The 26,268-nt window shown below is 40.5% G+C and overlaps 1 protein-coding gene across 1 annotated transcript in view; it reads right to left on the reverse strand.

The window, feature by feature from the left end:
- Positions 1-26,268, reverse strand: part of TENM4 (teneurin transmembrane protein 4) — a 1,183,725-nt gene that overhangs the window by 937,380 nt on the left and 220,077 nt on the right. Inside the window, exon 2 of the mRNA XM_063431236.1 lies at positions 18,125-18,224. The gene's annotated coding sequence lies outside the window, so the exon portion shown is untranslated. The remainder of the gene's footprint in view (positions 1-18,124; positions 18,225-26,268) is intronic.

Raw genomic sequence — 26,268 nt, forward strand, 5'->3', positions numbered from 1 at the left:
CTTAGATGCTGGAACAATATGCATAAATCACTGTTTATCTCACCTGAAATGCACATAAAACAAATCCTCACCTCCTTTGGTAGCCTTCTTCAGAGATTTCAATTAGTGCAAACTGTGCACCTGCCAGGTTTGGCAAGATTAATTACAAAGAGAAAAAATGAACATAAAACAAAAACTCAAATGGGGCTATTGCTAAAGTAAAAGATGCTGCACCAGTACAGACTACTGTACCACATATGCTACAAAGCCAAGATCTCCATGGTTATGGAAAATGATTAGCATTTAAAAAAAAACATATACATATTACATGCAAGGGAATTAACATATATGTGCACCTGCCTTGCAAAGACTTCTCATTGAGCTGCATTGGAATGCCTGTGATTCAACAGACACGGAAAGTCTCAGCGCGATTTGCAAATGCTGCAGACAATAGATCTGCAGCTTTTGCAAAGTGTTCTTAGATATAACCCCAATGAAACAATGCATAATTAAATAGACATTTTCATTGGAGTTATATCTACCAAACAGTGATTTCTTTTTTTTTTTTGTGTGTTATTTGGGCAGTGGAGTGTCCCTTTAATATATTTATTATATACCTCAATATACAGTGCAAGTAAAGAGTTCATAGCACATACATACATACATAATAAACATAGCAAAAACATACACCGTGGAAATTCAACTAACACATACACCGCAAGTGAAGAGATCAAAGACACATATCCACACTATAGTTAAGGTGGCAACATAGACAAACCTAGACAAGGCAGACAATGAGTTTACAAACACAGTACAGATAACTAGTTAAAATATCACAGCCCCTACATGCAAGGGACAAATACACTGCAGGGAATAGATAATAAAGAATAGGTAATAGTTATTAAAAAAACACACATATAAAAATACTCATCAAACAATAGGTTCAAAGTACACATGCATACAGCAGGTACATGGTTAACATGTGATAGATATGTAGTAGTAATGTAATGGTGCTGACTGGGGTCCCTCTCTTAGTGCCAGAGCTGAGCACTCACGGTTATGTGCACACAGGGAGAGGGTGAACACCTTCCGATCCTGCTGTCTGCAGCCTGATAACCTCCAGCCTGCCCCTGCACACTGTCAGGGAGGCAGCTAATCCATGTGTAGAATCCTTTCACCTACCACACTAAGCTGCTCTTCCTGGATGAATTCTGGATGCTGGTCTGTGCTCTGGATCCCATACCACCTCCTTCATTCCATTTCCTGCTGATTTCAGGAAGCAGCAGTGAAGCCCCTGTGGTGCTTGCATCTAACTTTCTTTCTCTGTGGATCTTCACTGACAGAAGACTTTAGTGAGAGAGATCGTCTCTTCTTATACACAGCCTTGAATGGCGCCCCCCGGAGGCTGGTGCCTAGGCAAGTGTCTGTTTTGCCTAATGGTAGCGCTGGCCCTGCTTGTTCCATCTTTAACGCACATCTTCAACTGCTCTCTTTCTTCTTTCATTGACCCTTTTCCACTTAAACCGGCTACTCTCTCCAAATCTCTCTAGAACTGAGCTACTTGTCTTTCCTCCTCACATAGGCGTGCGCACGGGGTGTGCCGGGTGTGCCTGGGCACACCCTAATCCCCGCGGCACGCCTCTGGAGTGAGACCGGCAGGGGAGATCTCGGGATCTCCCCTGTCGGCTCTTGCAGAGCCGGCGCTATCCGAGCGCCGGCTCTGCTCTAAGCCTCCCTCCCCACCGACCCACAGGCAGGGAGGGAGGCAGGAGAGGACCCGGGGAGCTCTTGCCAGCAGCTCCGCCGGGTCCTCTCGCAAGGCAGGCTAGAGTTCACTCTCCACTGGACCACCAGGGAAGGCAGCAGAAATGATCCCCCCTCCCAGGCATAATGTAAGAAGGGAGGGGGGATATTAAGAAATCTGCCCCCACCTCCACTGGACCACCAGGGAAGGCAGCAGCAGAAATGATCCCCCCTCCCAGGCATAATGTAAGAAGGGAGGGGGGGTATTAAGAAATCTGCCCCCACCTCCACTGGACCACCAGGGAAGGCAGCAGCAGCAAGGTCCCCCCTCCCTACATAAGGTAAGAAGGGAGGGGGGATATTTACCAAACGGCCCCCACACAATACACACAAATCCCCCAAACATACAGCACACACACACAGCACCCACATACAGCACACAAACTGCACCCTCACACACACATCACCCTTACACATACACACTAACAGCACCCTTACACACACAGCACCCTTACACACACACAGTGCCCTAACACACACATCGCCCTCACATATACACACTAAAAGCACCCTTACACACGCATACAGCGCCCTTACACACACACACACAGCGCCCTCACGCACACAGCGCCCTCACGCACACAGCGCCCTCACGCACACAGCGCCTTCACACACACACAGCGCCCTCACACACACATAGCGCCCTCACACACACACAGCGCCCTTACACACACAGCGCTCTTACACACACAGCGCTCCTTAAACACACAGCACCCTTACACACAGCACCCTCACACACACAGCGCCCTTACACACACAGCGTCTACACACACGCACAGCAGTGTATATATATATATATATATATACGCGGCGTGTGTTTTTGTGCTTTAGGGTGCACACCCTTATACAATAGGCTGCGCACGCCTATGCCTCCTCATAATACTAACCCTCCTCTCTCATTCTTCCAGCACGTTGATGGTACCCACACGAGCCAATCCTTGCAAGTTCACAGACTTGGTGTTATCTTTGATTCTGGCCTTACCTTTACACCTCATGTCTAGTCTTTTGCTAAAACCTGCCAATACTACCAAAAAAGATTTTCCGCATTTGTCCTTTCCTTATGTAAGATTCTACAAAAAAATCTTGTTTATCCTCATGTAATTTCTCACATTGATAACTTTAATTCTCTCCTAATTGGTCTCCCAGAAACCGTACTGCCTCGCTATAGTCCGTAATGAATGTTGCCGCCAGACAGATTTTTCTCTCCAGTCGCTCCTCTCACATCCCGCCCCCCCTATCAATCCATACATTGGCACTCTGTAGGAGTCAATTCAAAATAATAACATTTTACTAATTTAATTATTCATACTCAGCTTTTTGTCGACATCATATTCTTTTAGCATGGGTGTTATAGTGCATTATTTGCCTATACATGGATATGCAACTTATCTTATAGCACAACTGAACTACTGGATTTCAAACACAATGGTATAGGGATATACTGAGTGGATATGAAGGAGGAATATATTTTTCTAATCTGTAATTTCTTAATAAAAGAATAAAATAAAAATGGGGAATTCTGAATAAATCTGAACAAAGCAGACACTCAATATTTATAATTCAGTTTCAACCTAAAATTTGCTGATATATTTTTTACATGCTGTGTCTGCCAGGAAAATAACCCAGACTGCCATATCTATTGTTTAAAAAACTATTTAAAAAGTCACTTTGAACATTCACTCGTCTACTGGTGTAAAAATAAATATATAACTAAGTAAATTGGACAACATATAACACTGAAAAGACTGCTGCTATAATAAGTAAAGTTTTCAGGCCCTGATCCATCTATCAAAGTGCTTCGTGGGTTCTGGCAGCTCAGCAATGAGTTTTGCAATTTACAAGGTTTACATTTTTTTTCTACACCAAATCATTGAGATGAATGTTTTTATAATTCAGTCCCCTTGGGTACAACGTGCATGTTAATAAAGTTTACAAACAAAAAAAAAACTGGTTCATACACAAACTGTAATGTAAAATAAATATGTTCTCGGCACTATGAGAGTTATTTAATAATATTAAGGGGACATTATAGTCACCATAACCACTACAGTTTAATGAAGTAATTCTGGGGCATATAGGTTGTCCCTGCAGCCTAGGTAGTGTAAATAATTCTGTTTATGAAAAAAGGCAGTGTTTAAACTGCTTCCTAACCCCACCTGTAATGGTTGTCACTCAGACATTCACTAACAGAACTTCCTGGGTTTGCTGAGATTATCAAGATGATCTCAGCCAGGGAGGTGTGATTACTGTGCCAAGACTGGCATTGCGAAGGAGTAATGGTGTGGAAAACACAATTTTTTATTCATTCAAAGGGGGTCTGAATCTAAATAAGTAGGCTAACATGTTTGTATTCCTTATGCTATACTGTTACTTTAAAATGTATTTTTTTAAATGTATTTATTTTAAAAATGCAACATGAAGTTCTATAGACATAGTTGTCCCAGAAATAAATAGATGCCATTCATCGTAAAATTATTTAATGCAATCATCTATCAGAGTTTGCAGGAATCTATGATCTGCAAACTTTCTTTGTCTTAGGGATGAGCATAACCACCTAGCAAAGCTAGTGGGTATGCGGCAGTCTCCCGGAGTCAAATGCCAGAGCTGAAAAGGCTCGCGCTGTGCATCTGCACAGCAACAGCCTTTCAGCCAATCAGGTAATCAGGAGAGCCGTGCTGAGCGCGGGATTCCTGATTACCTCAGATTTTTAAAATTGGGAAACTGCGGATGGTTAGCACATCCCACGAAGTACTAAGGATAAATATTTCCGACAGTGTACGGGAATATATTTAAACGTCTAAACGCAAATAAAACAGTTCAAGATGTCAATAGTACAGGGGAACAAGAAAATATTTAATAAATCATGAAGACATACAAGATAGACTTGAAACTTTGTATAAAACAGCTGAACTGAAAAACAAGGCAACAATGTATGCCAAAGGAGAGTAACAAATGAATAGTGGAAACATTCAACAAATTGCAACGAAATAAGTTCAATAAAAGAGAAGAGAAATGTTGAAACAAGTCTCAGCAAACATATTCTTTATGCAGGGAGTCCATGCGAATATTGAACCGACGAGACTACTTGCATCCACTTCTCCTATTTAGGTGGATCTTTGGTTTGTTGGTCCGGTCTTGGAGTACGGCTATAGTCTGTAAAAAACAAAACAGAGAACGGTTATCAAATGTTGAATAAGCACCAGATAACCTTATGTTTTAGAAAGCAAACTACCACCAGCAGGCAAAACTCTTAACTTGGAGGAGGGTGGGACGGGCGCTATTGCTAGGTGGTTATGCTCATCCCTAAGACAAAGAAAGTTTGCAGATCATAGATTCCTGCAAACTCTGATTTGTCCTCCGGGAGGCATAACCACCTAGCAAAGCTAGTGGGTAGAATAGCACACACCTGGTGGTGGTCCTAAGAAACTGAAGGCGTTCAACTTCTGATGGCCTCCAGTAAAATCTAACAAAGGTTTTACTGGACAACCATCTTGCAGCTTTTAAGATAGTAGGGAGAGGAAGGCCCTTTCCTGCTGCTTTAGTAGCCGAGGCTCCCCTAATTGAATGGCTTTTGAACACTGAAACATCAATTCCAGCCGTAGACATGGCGGAAAGTATCCAGCCTCTAATTGTATTAACCTTGGCTGGACGAAAGGGATTCCTTGATGTAATGAATAATTGACTGATATCATTTCTAAATCCAGCAGAAAGTTGAAGGTACGATTGTAACAAACTGACTAAACATAAGCCTGGATCGGAAGAATCTTGGACCAAGTCCAGTTCTACCGGACCAGGAGAAAAATGGGATGTTTTTTGTCTGCCTTTTAGTATAATATGGAAACCTCCCGGGGTCCTGGACAACCAAGGTTCTGAAATATGGATTTGAGTTAACTCTGCTCCTCTAGCTGCCAGGGCCAAGGACAGCAGAGAAGCCAACTTAATAGCAGTCCATCTTAAATCAATTTTAGCATTATCCAAAGACTTAAGGAAATTTAATAAGACATCTACATCCCAAGTAGATGTGTAGCGTGGGGTATATGGGCGGCAGACGGCTAACCCTTTTCGTAATCTCAAATACAGGGCATCCTGAGTAAGGTTGGGGATCAGGAAGTTTAAGGCAGATCCGTAGGTCTTGATTGAACTGACAGATAAACCAGAATGGAACTTAAGGGTAAGAAATTCTAACGCCAAAGGAATGGTATCAGATCCTTGTGTGTTAGACAGAAAAGAAACCTCCCATTCTTTGAATTCCTCGATCATCTTTCTATGTCTTACCCTAGTTCTACGTCTTAAAGATGAGTTAATAATATCCAAGACCTGATCCGATAAAAGGGGATGTGTTAACAGCCTACCAGGGCTGCGATCCACATTAGCTGCGGGAGCTTGAGCAGAAGATCGCTGGTTCCCTGAAAGCAGTCCACTGTCATGCCTAATGGGATCTTGATTCCCTTGACTAACTGGTGGATCAAGGGATACCAGGGTCTGGAGGTCCGTACTGGATAAACGAGAACTAAGCTCTGCACCCTGTCCCTGCGGATCTTCTCCAGCACTTTCATCAGTAAAGATGGAGGGGGGAAAGCATAAGGGGCTGGAACATCCGTCCATTGGAAAGACATTGCGTCCATTTTCCAAGCTCCCTTTGTCCAGGTTCGGGAGACGAACCTGGGGGTTTGAGCAGATGTTTGGGATGCAAACAGATCTACCTGTCTCTGGCCAAAATTGCTTTCTATCCGTTGGAAAAGAGCAATCTTTAATTGAATCGTTGCCAGGGACAGACTTTGGCGAGAGAGAGAGTCTGCAAGCTCGTTCGCCTCTCCCGGAACATATTCTGCGAAGACCTGAACGTTGTTTGCTAAGGCCCAGGACCAAAGATCTAGAGCCTCTAAGCAAAGACCCCTTGATCTTGTACCCCCTCTGTGGTTTATATAAGCCACCGCTGTCCTGTTGTCCGAATTGACTTTTACCAACATCGGTGACTGGTTTAGAGGAACTAGGCCCTTGAGAGCTAATTTTATAGCTCGTAACTCCAAAATGTTTATATGGAGGTGACTCTCTTGGTCTGACCAGATTCCCCTTATGGCGTTCTGGGATGTAAACGCACCCCAACCGTGACTTGAGGCGTCTGACGTCAGAGTGACTGTCGCAGGCTGCTCTAACAGTGGACGAGGAAGTGGAATTTCTAACTCCAAAATGGACTTCAGTTCTTCTCTGACCTTCTTGGGGAGAACAAATTTTGATTCCCAATGGCCACCCTGTCTTAGTCGGTTCCCTAAAAACAGCTGACTTCTTCTGCAAAGTAAGGGGGAATTGTTGTATGCTGGTGTTAAAGCTATTAATTTCCCGATAATCTTTGCTAGGTCTCTCAAGGACCAACTCTGGTGCCTGAGAGATGAGTTGAGATGTACCAGTAGTTTGTCCCATTTGTCTCGAGGGATTCCAAGAGACATAGTCCTGGTGTTCAGTATGAAACCCAGAAAGAGGATGCTTTAAGTGGGAATTAGGACTGATTTCTGTAGGTTTACTACAAATCCTAGGTCTTGTAAAAGGGAAGCAAGGTAATCCCTTTGAGAAGCAAGGGCTTCCCCATCTGGATGCATGAGCAGGATGTCGTCTAGATAGTATAGACACATGAAACCTTTTAGTCTGACATGAGCTATCACTGATTTCATAATTCTGGAGAATGTGTATGGTGCGTTGGATAGGCCAAACACCAAAACGGTCCACTGCCACACTTTCCCTTTCCACTGAAACCTGAGAAAACGCCTGTGTTTCTTGGCTATGGGGACTGAATGGAAGGCATCTTTTAGGTCTAACTTTATGCAGAAAAAGGCTTTCTGTACTAAGCCTGGAAGATCTGATAAACCCTCCATCCTGAACCTTTTCCTTTTGATGAAAGCGTTCAGAGGCCTCACGTTTAGGACCGGTCTCCAGGAACCGTCTGACTTTGGTATTGGGAACAATGGGCTGACCCATCCTGTAATAGACGTGTCTGCCAACTCTATTTTCCCTTGACTTAAAGCTAAGGAAAGGGAGGCATCTAGCACTGGGTTCACCTCTCTGAGGGGTGCAAACTTCTGGACTGGGAACCTTAAAAGGGGGAGTTGTAAACCCCTTTGAAAAATCTTTAGGACCCATTTGTCTGAGGAAATATCCTTCCAAATTAGTGGCATATGAGGAGGCACACTTACTTGAATGCATGGGTTTTCTTTTGGAGGCTGAACCGCCTCTGGAATGCGCTCCTCTGCCACCGCCTGGGAGCTTATGTCTTCCACTGTAGTGGCGGTACTGGGCCTGGTGAGAGGCTTCTCGGGACGCTCCTGCAGCCCTATAGGGGCGACCCTCTGTCCGAAAGGGCTTTTTGTAGCCAGGGACGGTCTTCTTGAGCTCTGAAAAGGATCTCCTTGCCTTGTAACGGCCTTTAACCTCCTGAATGAACGAGGGACCGAATAGGTGAGAATCCTCCAAATTTGGGAACTCATGCGATTTGGGGGCTAGGTCGGACAGACCAGCTGCATGGAGCCAGCGTGATCTGCGGATGTTCGATATATAATTAAAGGCTTGGCCGATAATTAGCACTGCCCTGCCAGACGCTTTTAAAAGGGCCATCTTAGATGCTAACAGAGATGAAGTGGAAGGTTTCTGGACATTGCCTTCCTTTTCTGCCTTATCCAGCATCAGTAATAGCGGGCCCACAGCATCAGCAATTTTAAACTGTATATTGCGAAAAGTCTGGTCTGTGGGATCAGAGGATACGCTGCTCCCTGTGATGGATAACAGCGCAGGGTCTACCTCTGGGGCCATTAAAGCCTGAATGTCCGGGATACCGATGTGGTTCCTGAGGAGAAGATCATCTTCCTTAACCAAGGGAGATCTGAAGGCTAGTTTAGCAAAATCTCTAACCTCAGAGTCGTGCTCCATAGCCCATCTGGAGTGAAATAATTTTGATGGGAGAGTCTTTCCTAGGAGACTTACTCTGGCCATCTGAACGTTGCTTAGCTTCCCTCTCTCAGTGGAAGCCGTTGAACGAACCACTTCCTCGGATTCCCAGTCTATTTCTGGAGAGCCGTATCTGGAACTGGGACGGCTTTGGGAGGAAGAGTGAGCGAACGCTCTAGAAGAGGAAGGAGAGGGACTATCTAACCTCCAACGAGATTTGCCCTTTTCCTCTGGAAGGTGTTTCTGGTGCTCAAACGAGGGAAACACACTATTCCTTTTTTGGGGTCCTGTCCCTTTAAATTTTCTTTTACTCAAACGAGTATGAGGGGAAGGAGAAGCGGAGAAGTTTTCCTCAGAGGAGGAACTGTCGGAAGAGACCAGCTGTCTTCCTTTATGTTTTTTATTTAAAACTGGGACCAAATCCTCCTCAGATGATGAAGAGGAAAGTTCCCTGGCAAGGAAAGCTCTTTTATGGAGCTTTCTAACATTGATGGGGCTGCCTTTAAGAGAGGCATCCACTAAATCTGTGGCAGACACAGAAATAGAGTCCTCCATCAATGATGCCATTTTAAAAATCTGAGGTAATCAGGAATCCTGCGCTCAGCACGGCTCTCCTGATTACCTGATTGGCTGAAAGGCTGTTGCTGTGCAGATGCACAGCGCGAGCCTTTTCAGCTCTGGCATTTGACTCCGGGAGACTGCCGCATACCCACTAGCTTTGCTAGGTGGTTATGCCTCCCGGAGGACAAATACTTCAGATCAAGCTATAAGTTGGAGAATGTTTTCAAATGGATTATTTCTGCCTAAATTTAGCAATTACATTTTCAATACAATACAAACCACTGCTAAGCAAATAAACACATTACTTGCACTTATGTTTATTTTTATCAAACTTGGTATAAAAAAAATAGATAACTGGAGATATTTTACTATTTAATTATTAACAAGCTCAACAGTTTGCAGCTTGAAATTTGCAATTCCTGATAGTTTTTTTTTTTAAAATTTTCTAAATTAGTGAATAGACCCAAATGAAGGACTGACGTAAAAGTAGAGAAGTCCACAAATATAAAATGTATTTTTAATTTATTTAATCAGGTTATTAAATCTAACAAAAATCTGCAATTTTTTTAAATTACCACTAATATTAACAGTCAACTATACTGCTCTTATAAGCCCTTTGGTTCACAGAGAGTTAAATATAAAGCGGATGAAAAGGTTTATAACTGCCATAATGGGGCTGTCATTTTAAAAATCGTAATAATTAGCTTAAAATATAAAAACAATGTAATGTCAAGTGACTTCTAAGACAATATAATCATCACATAACGCAAATTGACATCTAAAACATATGAAAGAAAAAAAAAAAAAAAACAATGTCAAATGTTCCCGTGCTTTACAGGAAAAAAAGATTTGCTCAATTTGTAACATTCATCTGTAACATGTTAATTCTCACGGGTGACACAAAAAATAATTAACAGGCAATTATTGTGTTATGGAAAATTTTATTATATTATTAAAACACGGGGATAAAGAAGTCAGTATATGTAATAATTAAATTGACTAAAGCCCCTGATGTACTTAGAATCTTATGAGATTTATCAAAGGGGTTTATAACCTAAATACAAAAAAGTAGTGTATTGAAAATCAAATTTCAAAATGTGAGAAACAATAGCTCATTTAATAAACTCTCCCATTTAGCTATAGTCAAAGTTGGGCTATTTTGCATACAATTTGCAATTCAGTTTACTACTCATGAGTTTTAGTGAATACTGTGATCTGATAGGTGGAGCAACATGTTATATGTGGATTGTTGCTATGGAAACCATAGGAATCAACAGGATCATTCTACTGCAGACCTTTCCACTAATCAAACACTGTACCCCTTTGTAGATCATAGCACTTTGGTAAATATTCCCTAAAATCTTCTAAAGCCACTTACGCACAAAGTAAGGATATTTAAATTAAAAAAAAACAAAAAAAAAAAACAAATGTGGCAATATCTCACAACATATCATAAGACATTCCAAAGTCAAAAAGTAGCAGAGCCGATAAAATATCCTTATATAAATTTACACGAATAGTAATCATATCCAACCATCCAACCATCTAGATTAGACTTTAAAATAGTCTTGAGCATGTCAGAGCATGTCTGGAGTATGGCCATGTGTTTACATATTTAGCACAGTCAAGTTGACATTTTGTATGTACAGTATGTGAAAAGGTTAGAACACGTGGCATGATACCTGTTTAAGTAGGTCCCACATCACTGTCAGGAAGAGACTCAAACTGTCAAACGTGGAGCAAGGAGCCTGTTTTCTGGACCACCATCTGCACTGTGAGCTCCTGTTAAGTATTTTGAGGTATAAAAGTGGTATGTTTGCTACAGATCAAAGACTGCAGACAAAAACCAGGAGATCGGCAGTGACTAGTACCATCAGTGAGGAACATGTTGGACTACAGAAGTCATTATTTTTCCTTTTTAGAGGTGCAGATCTCTCATATTCTCTCGACTGATATAACACCACATTGGATCACAACATGTGATGGATGGCAATGTGTAACTAGGTTAAGTATATCTTTAATACCCAGCAGTCTGATATTTCCTCGCTCTCTATACGCGAGATGCTTCTATTCCAGAGAAGTCTCTCTACCCAATGTTCTCAATGCCTCAATAAAGTGTTACATTTAGAAGGACACAGTGGATATAATATAACTACATCTCCAAATCTATTTTAGTCCATTCTTTACTGAAGACACAATTGCAGGTCACTATTACTGCTAATGACAGGTCTCCTACAGCTGTAAAAATACATCACTTTAAATCTAGTCTTACCTTAGGCAGCTGTCGGAACGCACACTTCTACTGACATGCTCTAGAATAGCACATGTCCATATATGTTACTGTCTTGTGAGATATATTACTATTAGCAGAGGGCCAGAGCACATAATCGACAATATGATTAACATGTTGACTATTATCAGTCAGGTGATAGTAGAGAGATGAACCACCAAATACCGATGTGGTCTATGTTTGGACATAAAATGTCCCAATCGATTACTGTGTAGCTGATGCTAAACAAGTATGGCTTTCCATGCTGACAACGTTCTTTTAAAGACAAAGTCATATTGAAAAAGGTGCATTCACAAAAAACAAAAAAATTAGATAAAAAGCAGAAATGGGGCTCAAGTGAGGATCAAATTGTAATTTTGGCTTTAATTGTCTTCATTGTATAGGTTAAATATAAATATGCAAAATGATACAATGCATGATGCTAATGTTGATTTATATTTTATTTAATAGGCCTGCCAATCCAAATAACAATATTGTCACCATATTAACCCCTTAAGGACCAAACTTCTGAAATAAAAGGGAATCATGACATGTCACACATGTCATGTGTCCTTAAGGGGTTAAACACTACACTACCATACATCTGATAATGCAGTTTCAATATGTATAATTTGAGTATTAAATGGACACGTTGAGCAACAATACGACCGTAATGTATTTGATAGGTTTTGACTTTATTAATATGCTGTATTTTTGCTTGCTCAAATCTTTATTGTTTGACGAAAAAAAAAAAGTTTTGCTTCCTTAGCCAAAAAAAAATCTTTCTTATTGAATGTATGTACACTCTTCAGTCATGGACAATAATGAGGTGCATTATAAGGAGAGGACACATATAGGAAGGAGGGAGACATATAGTCAGCATATCACTACCTGTTTGCAGTTTCTCTTTCTATCTATATATATTTATTTTTATAGTTATTTTTTTGTGCAAGAGCAATAACGTTTGAGCATGCACAAAAATACAGTATATGAATGTGGCCCAAATCTATGAAATGCATTACAGGTAAACTATAGTGTTTGGAATACAAAGTACCCTAAAGTGCCCCACTTGCTCACTTCCCCCTTACCTAATCCAGCCCCTGTGTCCCTTGGGGCTGGGTCAGGCTCCACCTCCATTGCTGCTTCCTCGACATCAGCCAGCGTTGGGGACCTAATGCACATGTGCACTGAATACCATTGTAGCAAACTCACCCCTTTAACAGAGTTTGCCATGAGCTTTTGGAGGGGGCTGCTTGCCCACCTCCTGCCTTGTGATTATGGTCCCTGGGAGATTTGGCCCTTTAAGTGCAACATTTGGGCATACTGTATTTTATTATACTGCCACTGGCCCTTTAAGCAGCATATGGAATTCTATTGGACTGTGTATGTCCCTTTCAGACTATTGCCCTCTCATCAGCCCATGCTAAACTTAAACTCCATGGCGATTTAACTGTGTTTGTGGCATCTGAGCGCTGTTCGGATATATTGAGCGCTCAGACCCAAACCATCTGGGGATGGGTTGAATGTGGGGGTTCTGTTCAGTATAATAGGAGTTATGTAATTTTGTGTCTTTTTGTGTCTTTTGCTAACATGTCCTTAATGGAGTCTGCCTTTATCCCTGGATATAATTGGATTACCTCTCCATTGCCTCCAGGATAGAGGACTCTTGTGAAACTGGTTTGGGCCAGAAAGCCATACTGGCAGTGGGTTTTATTAATACTTTTACTAACTTTTGAACCACTGGTCTGATTCGTGCCATTTAATATGTTGTTCTCCTGAATGGATTGATTGTGAATATGTAATTTTTATGTGAATGTGATGTATAGTTTTAAAGTTATAGTATATTTGTAAAAACTGTATTTCTCTGCCTGTGATAATTACATTTCCCATTGTGTAAGATAATTGTATCACAGGCAGAGGGAAGGACTTTACTGTGGTGTGCCAGCACAGTCAGTTCTTCTTCACCCTCAATTTGAAGTGTTGTCTCTTATTGGGGGAATCTGCTACAAGGGATTGCTATGCTCTGCATATTCCCTTGCTGTAATCACTACTAAGCTCTTGTAAGAGCTTGTTCCTGCTTCACTATCTTGGAGGAGAGGTTTACCACCTGGAGCCTTGTCGTAGGTCCAGGGTGGGCAGGAGACGGCAAGACCCCAACCAAGCAGCGGCGGTTCGTGGGGTCTGCGGTGCTTATGGTGTCTGGTGGAGTGCTTGTAGCCCTTGGGAAGCACTAGGAGCATCCATCAACGGAGGTATTCAGTCGGGGTGCCCGTCGATCCGTTACAGCCATCTTCACATTAGAACTACCCCATAGGAAAGAAATTCTATCAAAAGTACAAAATCAGCTGAAGTGTATGTTAAGAACCTCTTGCTATATGTAAGCACACTGCTCTTCCAACAGATTATCAAGATATGCTTTAGCTTATTTAGCACTATTGAATTTGTCTCCCACGTTGGAATTAGTGTAGAACCCCCTGACATTGTGGTACTGTGAAGTATTGGAGGACTTAATACATGGCCATATGGTGGGCCATATGGTGGGACTGAATACTTATATTTATTTGCTGAAATAGGTGATTTTAAGAAGCCTTATAACTTTTAATTTATTATGTATACATGTTCTGCTCTATGACAGCACCATTAATGACAAATGCATGTTGCGGGTGTGCCTCCGATTCCCTTTTTGTCTTTACTGTAGGCACTATAATCATTTCAACCAATTGAATTGGTTATAGTGGGGCCCACCAAGGAAGGGGGGCCCTGAGAGTCGAGGGTCCTAGGGATGATATAGTATCAGGAAAACAAGTTTGTTTTCCTGACACTATAGTGATCCTTTAATATGGTTTAACGCTGAAAGATTAGAACAATGGGTTCTCCAGAGACTTAACCACTTCAATGAGATGAACCAGTTATGGTGCCTACAGTGTCCCGATAATTACTACATTTTTCTCTATCCAGTACCTGTCACTAGTTCCTACATGCACTTTCAGTGGTCCAAAATCCTGACTGACAATAAATAAATACTTATCACCACTTGTTTTTCTTGTTTTTTAATCAGATTTTAGCGTTAAAGTCATTTTACTTGTTTGTTGGAGAGATGCATAATTTTCAGATACATGAAAAATTATGTAAAATGCTCTAGGGATAATATGAATTAATTGTCTTTTCTTTTCCTAGCCTATTTCAAATCTGCAAGTTTGCTGTTCGAAACAAGTGATGCTATTTTTACTGTACAATCGGCATTTACAGTGTCTGCAGCAGAACTCTGAGATAAAGTTATAAATATCTTTTGGCCGACGTTTTCGCAGCTCGTTAATAAACAGGGTGAAGAGATTTGCGCTAGTCCAGTTCTCTAAATTAAGTATTTTATGCTTATAAATAATCCTGTCAAAGCATTTAGAGTGTACTCATTTTTTAAATAGTTTTGAGCATTTATAACAGTTTTCTGCTGACCTATTAGCTAGGGAAACAGTTTTCTTAAAAATGTAGATTATAGTGCGGTGTAAGTGACAAAGACCTACACCTATAAGTGAAGCGCTCAAACACATATACAGCTTACCAAACGTTATCCCGTTCAATGGTGCAGTATAAAGTACATGTCAAAAAATACAAAAAGATACAATATAGTGCAGATGGTATATAAAGTGGCAGTGTTTCTATATTCAGGCTCCTTAAATGGGAGTGTACAAGTTCACTACGATATTACTACTATTATTGCACTGCCACTTTATATACCATCTGCACTATATTGTATCTTTTTGTATTTTTTGACATGTACTTTATACTGCACCATTGAACGGAATAACGTTTGGTAAGCTGTATATGTGTTTGAGCGCTCCACTTATAGGTGTAGGTCTTTGTCACTTACACCGCACTATAATCTACATATTCGTTTAGTGGAATTGAGGATATCTCCACACAAGTGTATAGAGCTGCCTGTAAATCATTTCTCATTTTCTAAGCACTTTGTTACACACATTCCTCCGTAAAAAGAGGTGACCTGTGATTGGTGTTCATAGTTTTCTTATAAATGGCTAAATTTTCTTTCTGCAACCAATCACATTCTTTTTTTTTTTTGTACAAACAGCGGATGCTAAAGACAACAACGCGACATCAACTGGAGCCTGGTCTACTACACGTGTAAGTAGAACAGTTTCACCACAGTGTTTGCAATAAAAACAAATCTTTTGCCAAGACAATTACTCATGATAAGGGTGTTTAAATTAAAAGCATGTTGGAGGATATTTATCAAAGTCTTCTGAAAAGTGATTGTTAAATATTATCCATATTTTTATAGTATTTATCCAAGTGTTTCAATAGTGATCTAAAAAGTGATGGGTAGTAAATTCTACCGCCGGTTTTCGCAGAAATTTAAATTTTGTGAGACAAAAAAATGTTGAGTGTCAAAAAACAAAGAGAAGTGAAACCAAACTGGCGTTGACATTTCTTGATCTGTTAGGTTTCTCCCCAAAATGGAGCATATTAACAAGTGATGGTAAGGAAGCAAAAAAAAATGTAACGTAAAAAAAACGTAAACGTATGAAGAAAATCCAACATATTTAGTAAATTGTGAAAAATGAATTACTGTCTGTTTCTCCATAGAAGTGAGAAGAGTTGGTGATACTTTGATAAATCTCCCCCATTGTTTCTGTCATGAAAATCTTTGCCAGTTCCTTTCCTGGCTGGAGATCCTGTTGTGAGGCTGAGCAACAATTTATTTTAAGATTTTGAGGCATTATTTTTATATACGTCCTGTTTTCTTGATATAGAGTCCTCAGACATGCTTTGTATGTGCTAATCGAATTTGACATCCCTACAACGTATCATTTGTTACATATCACTTGTAAAAGACAGGCCTGCATATTGTCTGATAGGGCCGTTATGGGTAACAACTTCATGGGTGGAACTTCTTTAACCCCTTAAGGACCAAACTTCTGGAATAAAAGGGAATCATGACATGTCACACATGTCATGTGTCCTTAAAGGGTTAAATCGTCCGTTGTCTTACAAAATGTGTATTTATTGGTTTATGCTGTTGAAAACTTTCCGATATCTCATCTCATCGAGCTAAGGGTTGAGTACATGTTGTTAAGTCGGCTGAACCCAATAAGTCAAGTGGCAAATCAAATTACAGGAGCACAGTTTGGCACCCCATCACCTTTACAATTTACCAATCACCACGGACATTTTTCATGTAATTTTTGGCTTTTGGTATAAATAGTTACCTATCCTCGATTTTATAATGTTTTTCCAAAAAATAAACCAAAATCTTTGTTTTGCAACATTTTGGATTTTAACCTTGCCTCTCCTGTTCCCTTCCACCATTCTAAAAAAAAAAAACATCCTTCTTGATTGTTATTGTGATGCCATACATGAGGGCAACATGGGATGGGGGTGGGAGAGAGAGGGGCACTAGAGGGTCCTGCAGTGCCAGGAAAACATATTTGTTTTCCTGGCACTGGAGAGACCCTTTAAACATTAAGAAGTAAGTAACATTAGAGAAATATAAATGTATTTTCTTTTTTTTTGTTAATATCCTGGACATACTTGAAAATGCGAGTAATCTCAATGCATCCCGATAAACTATAATATAAATAAATAAATCTCTACCAAATGGAACATTGGCCCAAACATATAATTAAGGTGTTTCTTCCCCTTTTGTCATTTCCTTTTAATTTCCAAACTATTATCACAAACAGCACAGCTCATCATTATTTCCCTTATTGCAGGAATCTGCTGATGCACTGCTTTTCATAATATAAAAGGATGTACGCTTTTATTTCGGTAGCAACCTCAGAAACCATTCTTTGGAGTCTATTTACAAAATTGGGAGTCGCGGCGAGCAGATAAACGGCTTACAACATTGAGATTACAAAATGATTTTAACACTCTAATTTTATCCTAGATTTGGGAAGCCAGTTAACCCCACACCTTACTGTTTTGTGTACAGACCCCATATTCAAAAACAACAAATAAACAGATACATTCATCACTGAATTTCACAACACGTGAAATGTAATTATCAAAATTTTATAAATTTATGTTTTAAGTATCACTTTTATTTCCATTTATCATTTTTTGAAATAGTAACAAAAAATGTATGATTTAATAGTCATTTTAATTTCCGCAAGAAATGAATGTGTGCATTTAAATATACACACCTTTAATTTTTATTTAATATGCGGTGTAACCATGCATCTTGGAAAATAACAAATTGCAGATCTAGAGTTTTGTCTAAATAAAATTACAAAAAATCACTTTTTATTTTTTTTAAATTAATCCATGCCAGTATTCTTTCCAATTATAACAGGGTCATCTGGCTTAGCACCAAATACAAAGTTTAACATTATCAATCACAAGTATAATAACTTGTTGGTCATAGTGATTATTTATTGACGACATGGGGTCAACATCATATTTGCATATTAATAAAATGTGGGCATGTGCAAGTACTTGAAAATGAGTGAAAAGCTAAATGCACTTTTCTTATTTAGCTTTCTTATCAGATATGCGTCAAACTATTCTCATCACAATGCATGTTAATTTTTTTCTATGTAAAAGACATTTATATCGTACCAGTTAAATGACTGCATTCCTCTGTGTGCCGTCATAATCCATGCTCGAAATATCTCTGCTGTCCAATGTCCGGTGGGCTCAACTTCTTGTATGATGCAGCCTGAAACATAAATTCCATGTTAACATGAGGCTAATGTATTTAAATAATAATATATGTAAAGAACAAAAAAACTCAAACTGTACAACATTTAATAAAGTTAAGAACTGGCAGTGATGAAGGTTAATACATGTGGGTATAGATATTGTGATGTTGAATTTGACTTTCTATGCTTTGACAATCTTTTTGTTTTGTTGTTTGTTGAATGGAGAAACATATATATGACATAACATTGTAAGAGGGGTACATTATCACAGACTTAGAATAAAGAATCACATATTGTACATTTCTGACATATATATATATATATATATATATATATATATATATATATATATATATATATATAGATAGTGTAATTTTCCATTTCTGTTTTTCAATTTTAAAGTGTAATATTTATAGATAGTTTCTCTCTCTGTCTCTATTAATATATATATATATATATATATATATATATATATATATATATATATATATATATATATATACATATATAGATATGTTTAAAAAAGTAGATTTAAACATCAATTGCATATATGAAGTTGGATTTTAGAGAAATGTACAGAAATCATGTTTCCAAACCAATCCCAGAATTTCCAGCTCGACGTACAAGTGAACACAGACTGGCATCGAATTTCAGACCTAACCCTGCATTTCTGCAGGAACCCTTAGCAATGATACACTGTTTTGAAAACACACACACACAAAAAAATAGCCCAAAGCATTGGTTATGATTCAAAAAGACCAGAAATCAGCCATGTACAATTTCAACCTTTAGGTTCCCGTCTGCATGATGCTGGTTCTGATGTGGAAGTTGAAGTCTCTAGTATGTATATACAGAAATAAATAGAGTGGAGTAATACATTTTTTTAAAAATTATATATATTTTGGATAATATACAGAACAGAATAGTATTGAAGAAATGTGTTACCCCAATACGTGAGTGCCTTGGAGTTATTTTTAACTCAGATCTTACCTTTTCTCCTCTCATCCAGACTGTCTCCAAATCCTGTAACTTTCACCTTATATATTGCCTGAATGTGCCCTTTTCTAATTCAAGATACAACAAAGGCACTAGTTTATGCACTCATCATTTCCTGACTTCACTATTGCAACTCATTACTCATCAGCCTTCAAAATACCAGCCTTGCCCATCTTCAATCTATATAAAATGCTGCTGCCAGGATCATCTTCCTGACTGACCACTACTCTCCACTGACCAGCACTAGTCGTATTACACCATTTTGCCAATCATTTCATTGGCTTCCTGTACCCATTGGAATCCAGTTCAAACTTTTATCACTAACCTTCAAAGCCCTGAATACTTCCACTCTTCATTTCCTCTTTACTCAACAAATACACCCATTCACTTTGAGAGCAACCTTCTCTTGTAATCTGCTCGTTCCCGCACCACTAACTCTCATCTGCAGGATTTTGAGAGGGCTGCCCCATTCCTATGGAATTCTCTCCTCTAGCCTCAAGTTCTTTAAGAAGTCACTGAAAACATATCTCTGTAGGAAAGCACCCTCTTCCTGGGTGACATTTTTCTCATAAGTATTGTCCTCCCAAGTTCCGTTGCTTCCATTGTCCTGTCCACTCTTTCTCCTTATACTCTTTGGTTCATCCATTCTCCACTTTCACTACATATTTTTCATACAGGCGTCTTATCCATCAGACCATCCTCCCCTATGAAATACTGTTCTTTCTCGTGTGTTTTGTTTACCCTTCTTCATAGATTGTAAGCTCAGTTGCTATGTCCTTTATTTGTTGGCAGACATCCCTATTCTATAATTGTAAATTGCTGCACAATATGATGGCTTTATATAAATGATTTTGTATATGTGTGTATATATATATATATATATATATATATATATATATATTTAGTGTAGATTGCATTAGTCGTATTAGTCGTATTAGTGCAGTAGACAAAATGCCAAGGTTGCTACATTGGAGAAACTGGCCTTAAACTGTATCTCAGAATGAATCTACACAGACACTCAATCAAGAACCACAATGAAAACAGATGTTGATCCCCTGTTGGTCATCACTTCATCCAGACTGGTCACTCCATCCAAAACCTCAGGATTAAAGTTCTTAAAGGGAATTTCAAAGACTCTCATGAACAAAAGATATTTGAGATGAAAATGATTACACATTTCAACACCAGAAATGAAGGACTTAATGTAGATTTTGACTTTCTCACACACTACTAAAACTTTATATAAACACACATCTTAATGTCTTAAATAGTTATTTTTCAATATTCACCTTTATTGGATAAATTTATATACATACATATAGACAGCTATATACTTGCATGCCCTGCTCTGATGTTTTCGTGTTTTGTTTTGCTTTTCTTTTTTTGTGTGTTTTTTTTTTCTTTTCAACTAGCTTATTGACTCTCCTCTGTTTATTTACTTTTTCTGGCTATTCTCAGTCAACCTGCACCTTTCACTTTCAGGCACATCTTCTGCTATTTATGACACCCCCCTCCCTCCCCTTCTCTAACATCAGTTGTTTTAAGTGTTAAACTCTATCAGGTTGATCTGCATCGCTTCAGACCTGAGGAGGGGAGGAAAACCCTTGAAAGCTTGTCTTTGAAATATTATGTTAGTCCAATAAAAAAGGTATCATTGCATACTGCAATACTCTGGTATTTGGGCATTTTATATATATATACATAATCCTAAATTCATGAGATTAGCTAGCTTAGCATGAAAACATGAGAAGGAAGGATATAGCCTCTCTTGCTGAAAAATTGAATATATCAGCATTAAGCTCTCTATATCTGTCTATCATTTTCCTCTGTTACATTGGATAGAAAACTTTACAGCAAACATTCTCCTAAAATCCTTCTAGCAAGCAATCTGCATCAAATTTGTAAAAATCTGGATTAACAAGCTGCTTACACGTAACATAGCTGGAAGGAGCTCATTTTAGCAATACAAAAACCATGGTGGTCCGTCTTTCAGAGTTACACACATTCTCACATTGCCATCGGGTCCTAAATGCAAGCAGTATGTTGAAGAAAAAAAATCACTGGAGATCTCTAGAGTTATTTGCTTGTTATGTACAGTAGATTATATTTCTACCTCAGGTACTGTAGTGATGGCTCCAGCATTTCAATGCATGTAATATGTGTCTTAGAGAAATGTATTTGAGAAGTAAAACAATACAATTCAAAACATTTTTATAGTGTATTTGACTATAAATAGATAAAATCAACAAAAAAACGTAGAAAATATTTAAAAACAAGCAACACACACACACACACACGCACACACACATACACACACATACACACACTGTTGGGACATCTAGATGTATGTGCAAAGCTGTATTCCTTATATAATGTGCAATGTGGATATACACCTGCTCAATACAAATACTAGTGACTTTCACTGAGAACGAACGAGTTACTGATGCACATACATGAATATGCTGAGTTTCTGTTTGATAATATGGGCTTCTCCTCCATATACACATACATGATAAAATTAATGTTAACCACTACCACAAGCATGCACAATGCAGCATCAAGCCAATCCCCTCCTATTTAATGGGATACTATAGGCACCAAAACAATTTTAGAAGAAAGCAGTTTTGGTGTATAGCTCATGCCTCTGCAGTCTCACTGCTCAATTCTCTGCCATTTAGGAGTTAAATCATGCTTGTAAATGTTTATACAGCCTTAGCCATACCTCCTCTGGTTGTGACTCACACAGTTTGCATGAAAAAAAATAAATTTTCAATCAGATGTTAACTTGCTTTAGATGTTTGTATCTCCTGCTCTGAAAATTAAACTTTAATCACACACAACAGACGCCTACAGGTTCTAGAAGGCTATGAACAGAGCAGGCAATTAGAAATGCTAAATTAAACAGACTGTTCATTAAAGGAAGCTTAAACATGGGATCTCTCTATGGGAAATGTGTAGGGAGAATGCGTTTGGAGGTGTTGCTAGGGTTGCATAAATAAAGTGATTTAACTCCTAAATGGCAGACAATAGAGCAGTGAAACTGCAGGGGCATAATCTATACACCAAAACTGCATCATTAAGTTAACATTGTTTTGATGAGTTTAACATCGCTTTAATACATTTAGCTGGTGCTACATGAATAAGTCAATAGATCCTGGATTTCACTACAGTGCTTACATGAATTGCCTGTACTAATTTGTATGTGGAATTACTGAGTATTCTTATGTGACATCAAGTATTTCCACAATTGCAAACCCATACGAAGAATGTAAACATTTAGGGATTTTTATTTTTTATTTTTGCCTTTAATTTCTTAGCATTATTTGTTATGTAGAAGTTATAATTAATTGTGTAGAATTGTTTCTCAACTCAGTTATTATAGCACACCAATGGTCAACATTTTGTCAGTAGCTCTATTGGAACATAGTTCAGAACTAGTCTATTAATTGCTTGAGGACTGGTTTTGCTATCACTAGTATAGAACATGATATACCAATTATAAAACAAATCTAGTCTTTAATCGTCATTTACCAAAATGGAAAAGTTACATGTATGTACGTAGTGGGGAATCGTGATGCAGCCTAGAACAAAATCTAACCCCATTAAACCCCCCAATAACGACAGACCACTTAGTATGGATGAAACAGGCCACAGCATTTATTATCACAACTAAATTACTGCATAACACATCCATAACTTTATTTATTAAATCTCTTCTTTTCTGTAACCAAAACATTAGACATAAATAAGCATAAATTAACATATATACATATATAACTCCACCCATAGTGTTATACAGTGACCCAACCGTCCTTGCCAATAAAAACATGGAGTGGTTCCTAATCACCACTCCCTCTCACCTCCCCCCTCGTCATAAAAACCCTTCCAATGCCTGCCATCAGCCGACCTTATCCACGCTCGATGGGCACGAGACCTCAGGCAACCTAAAGTTAAACCTTTAGAGCAGGGGAGGTTTGAGACCTTAAAAAAAACTTGTTCATCTAATTCCATCTACTTAAACGTAACCTCAAACGCAATTGGCAAGGACATACCCCCGGCTAGCTGCGACAAAATATAGTATAGGGTGGGCGGGAGGGAAGCTGTTTGCTGGCCCGAATCCCAAGTGGCACTGAGGTAAGACCTCCCCCACACTGTCTTACACAGAACATAATCACACCCACAGATTCTTCCCAACCAATCCCATGCATCTATCCCCACACTCCTACATGTGCCCTTGTCCGCTTAGCTGCGCTATCTCCCCAGGGCCTTGTATGTACGTAGTGGGGAATCGCGATGCAGCCTAGAACAAAATCTAACCCCATTAAACCCCCCAATAACGACAGACCACTTAGTATGGATGAAACAGGCCACAGCATTTATTATCACAACTAAATTACTGCATAACACATCCATAACTTTATTTATTAAATCTCTTCTTTTCTGTAACCAAAACATTAGACATAAATAAGCATAAATTAACATATATACATATATAACTCCACCCATAGTGTTATACAGTGACCCAACCGTCCTTGTCAATAAAAACATGGAGTGGTTCCTAATCACCACTCCCTCTCACCTCCCCCCTCGTCATAAAAATCCTTCCAATGCCTGCCATCAGCCGACCTTATCCACGCTCGATGGGCACGAGACCTCAGGCAACCTAAAGTTAAACCTTTAGAGCAGGGGAGGTTTGAGACCTTAAAAAAAACTTGTTCATCTCATTCCATCTACTTAAACGTAACCTCAAACTCAATTGGCAAGGGCATACCCCCGCCACAACCCCGCTGTTTTACGCCTAAATCAGCGGGGGACCCCACCACAACCAGCCATGGCCTGTTCCACCACTTCACGCAGCGCTAGAGTAACAGAGGTCAAGTCCGACCTCCAGCAAGCGCACCCCTCCCTTCAAGATACCCAGGCCACCTTTGGCCAAACCCAAAAGGCGAACTGGAAGTGTTCATGTTTTAGTTATTCATTTTGTCCGTTATACGTTTAGTAATTTTTGTTATGGCCATGACAAACCTAGAAACCCATCCATTCTGATGACCGACGGCAGCGCACCAGGGCACTCACATTGCGGAGTGCACTGCCAACAGGAAAGGGCGATAGGCGCAGCCTAGCCCCTGGGAACCTCAGGGAAGAAACAGAATGCGTAACATGTCCCGATCGAAGAGCACCCAAGTCCTAAACCACCACCGACCCACGTCATTCCACCCAGGGATGACAAAACCCCTGGTACCCCATGAGGCGGGGCAGCTGACCCCGTATGAGGAGGAGCCACACCCCCTTCACGTAGCCGGAGCCAGACCACCGAACCTCCGCCATTCGAGCCCTCTGAACCATCGGCGCAGGCACGCCCAGCCTGGCGGTGTCTGTAGCCGCCCCCAACCAAAATAAATGCCCTTTGAATTCCCCACCATCCCTATCCAGGAAGTCGAGCCCCCAAGAGGAACACCCCAACTAGATGGACGCGGGGGTGAAAAAACCCATCTCCGAGAAACAAACCGGGGAGGAGGCCGAACAATCCCAGGGACGGAACAGTACTCCCAACGAAAACAGGCAAATGACGGAACCCTGCACCGCCCCCGATCGGAACGGTATAATACAGACCATCCTGGAAACCCATTACAGCTTGCCAGGACAAAATACAAACAGTATATCTACATATGATACCTCCAAATTAGTGACAATGGCATCTAGATATACCCACACTTATCTGGTGTAGTTACAACAGCCTCTCAAGGTCGTGGCCCAGTTCCTGACCTCTTACAACATATACATAGACACAGAGGGGAATGAGATACGGCTGTACAGGAACAGAAAAAAATAAATAAATAAATAAATTACCTAGTGTAATACCGCAAAAGAAAAGATAATGCGCTGAAACAAGATTGCACTCACAATATCAAAGTGAATAAATCACCAGAACATGTGCCTGCCCGGATAAGCTTGGGCGGCTGGACGTCTCCACTCTCCACTGGAACTCCAAGCGGACCAAAAATGGAATGAGACTTCAATAGAGGTAGGTAGAGACTTCCACAGCTTGGTAGGAGCCCAACCATAACCCCGTGCATCCCACCTACCCCAGGAGGATGCAGAAGTCAACCCTGCAACATCCAAGAATTGCACAGATTCTATCGATGAAACAGCCAACCTCAACCAACTTACCCTTCCCAATGACAACAGCCATCGAGCTGCGAAACCTGAAGGAAGTCCATTCCAACGCTTACTCAACGGAACCAAACATGTATATGAGCAGTCAAATCCCGGAACCCAAAAAGAAACGTACCCATCCGTCCCGAACCCTCCAACCTTACTGGAGCGGGCCCCACGCCGCCCCAGAGATTGCCTACAGACCAGCTTCAGCAGACCGCTGGACCAAGTGACCACACCTCCACTGCCATACAAATCAACCCCGTGACACCTCCACCCGAGTACGCTCTATAATGAACAAGACAGAGCATCGGCCATCATATCGGTAACCACCGGACAAACCCTGACCAGCCGCCCCTAGCCTCAAACAGCACCGAGCCAGAGTACCAGAGTACCTCCGGGGTATAGGGTACTGTAACATGTGAAAGGCAGCCAGCATCACCCCACGATGGTCCCCAGGGAAAACCCACCCCCTTGTTCGTGAGCTGGGTACCACATGCCTACCATGCCACCAGAAAGGGGGACCTCCAAGAACACCAGCGTCCGCCAGAGCCAGCGTATTGGCAAGAGGCAGCACACCCCCGAGAGCCCAAATGGCCCAACCTGCTGCGGCGGCGAAACAGTTGGAAGCCAGCAGAAAAGGCCACAGGGGGCCAGATTGCACAAGCCAGCATTAGAGGAGGCCCAGCAGGAACCCCATACAGTCCCAAGGGCAACCCCAACAGGCAAAGCCCAGCGTACCCCGGAGAGCCCACGGGTAGCGCAGCCGAAACCCACAACGCCCCACCAAAACCCCGACGCCACCGACGCCTCCCGGTGCCCGGATAAGGCCTGGGCCCGAAACTCCAAAACACTATCCCAAGAGAAACACTGCATCGCCAGAGTGCGTACATGCGACACTGACGGCCC

Source organism: Pelobates fuscus, chromosome 1, assembly GCF_036172605.1.
Source record: "Pelobates fuscus isolate aPelFus1 chromosome 1, aPelFus1.pri, whole genome shotgun sequence".
NCBI lineage: Eukaryota > Metazoa > Chordata > Amphibia > Anura > Pelobatidae > Pelobates > Pelobates fuscus.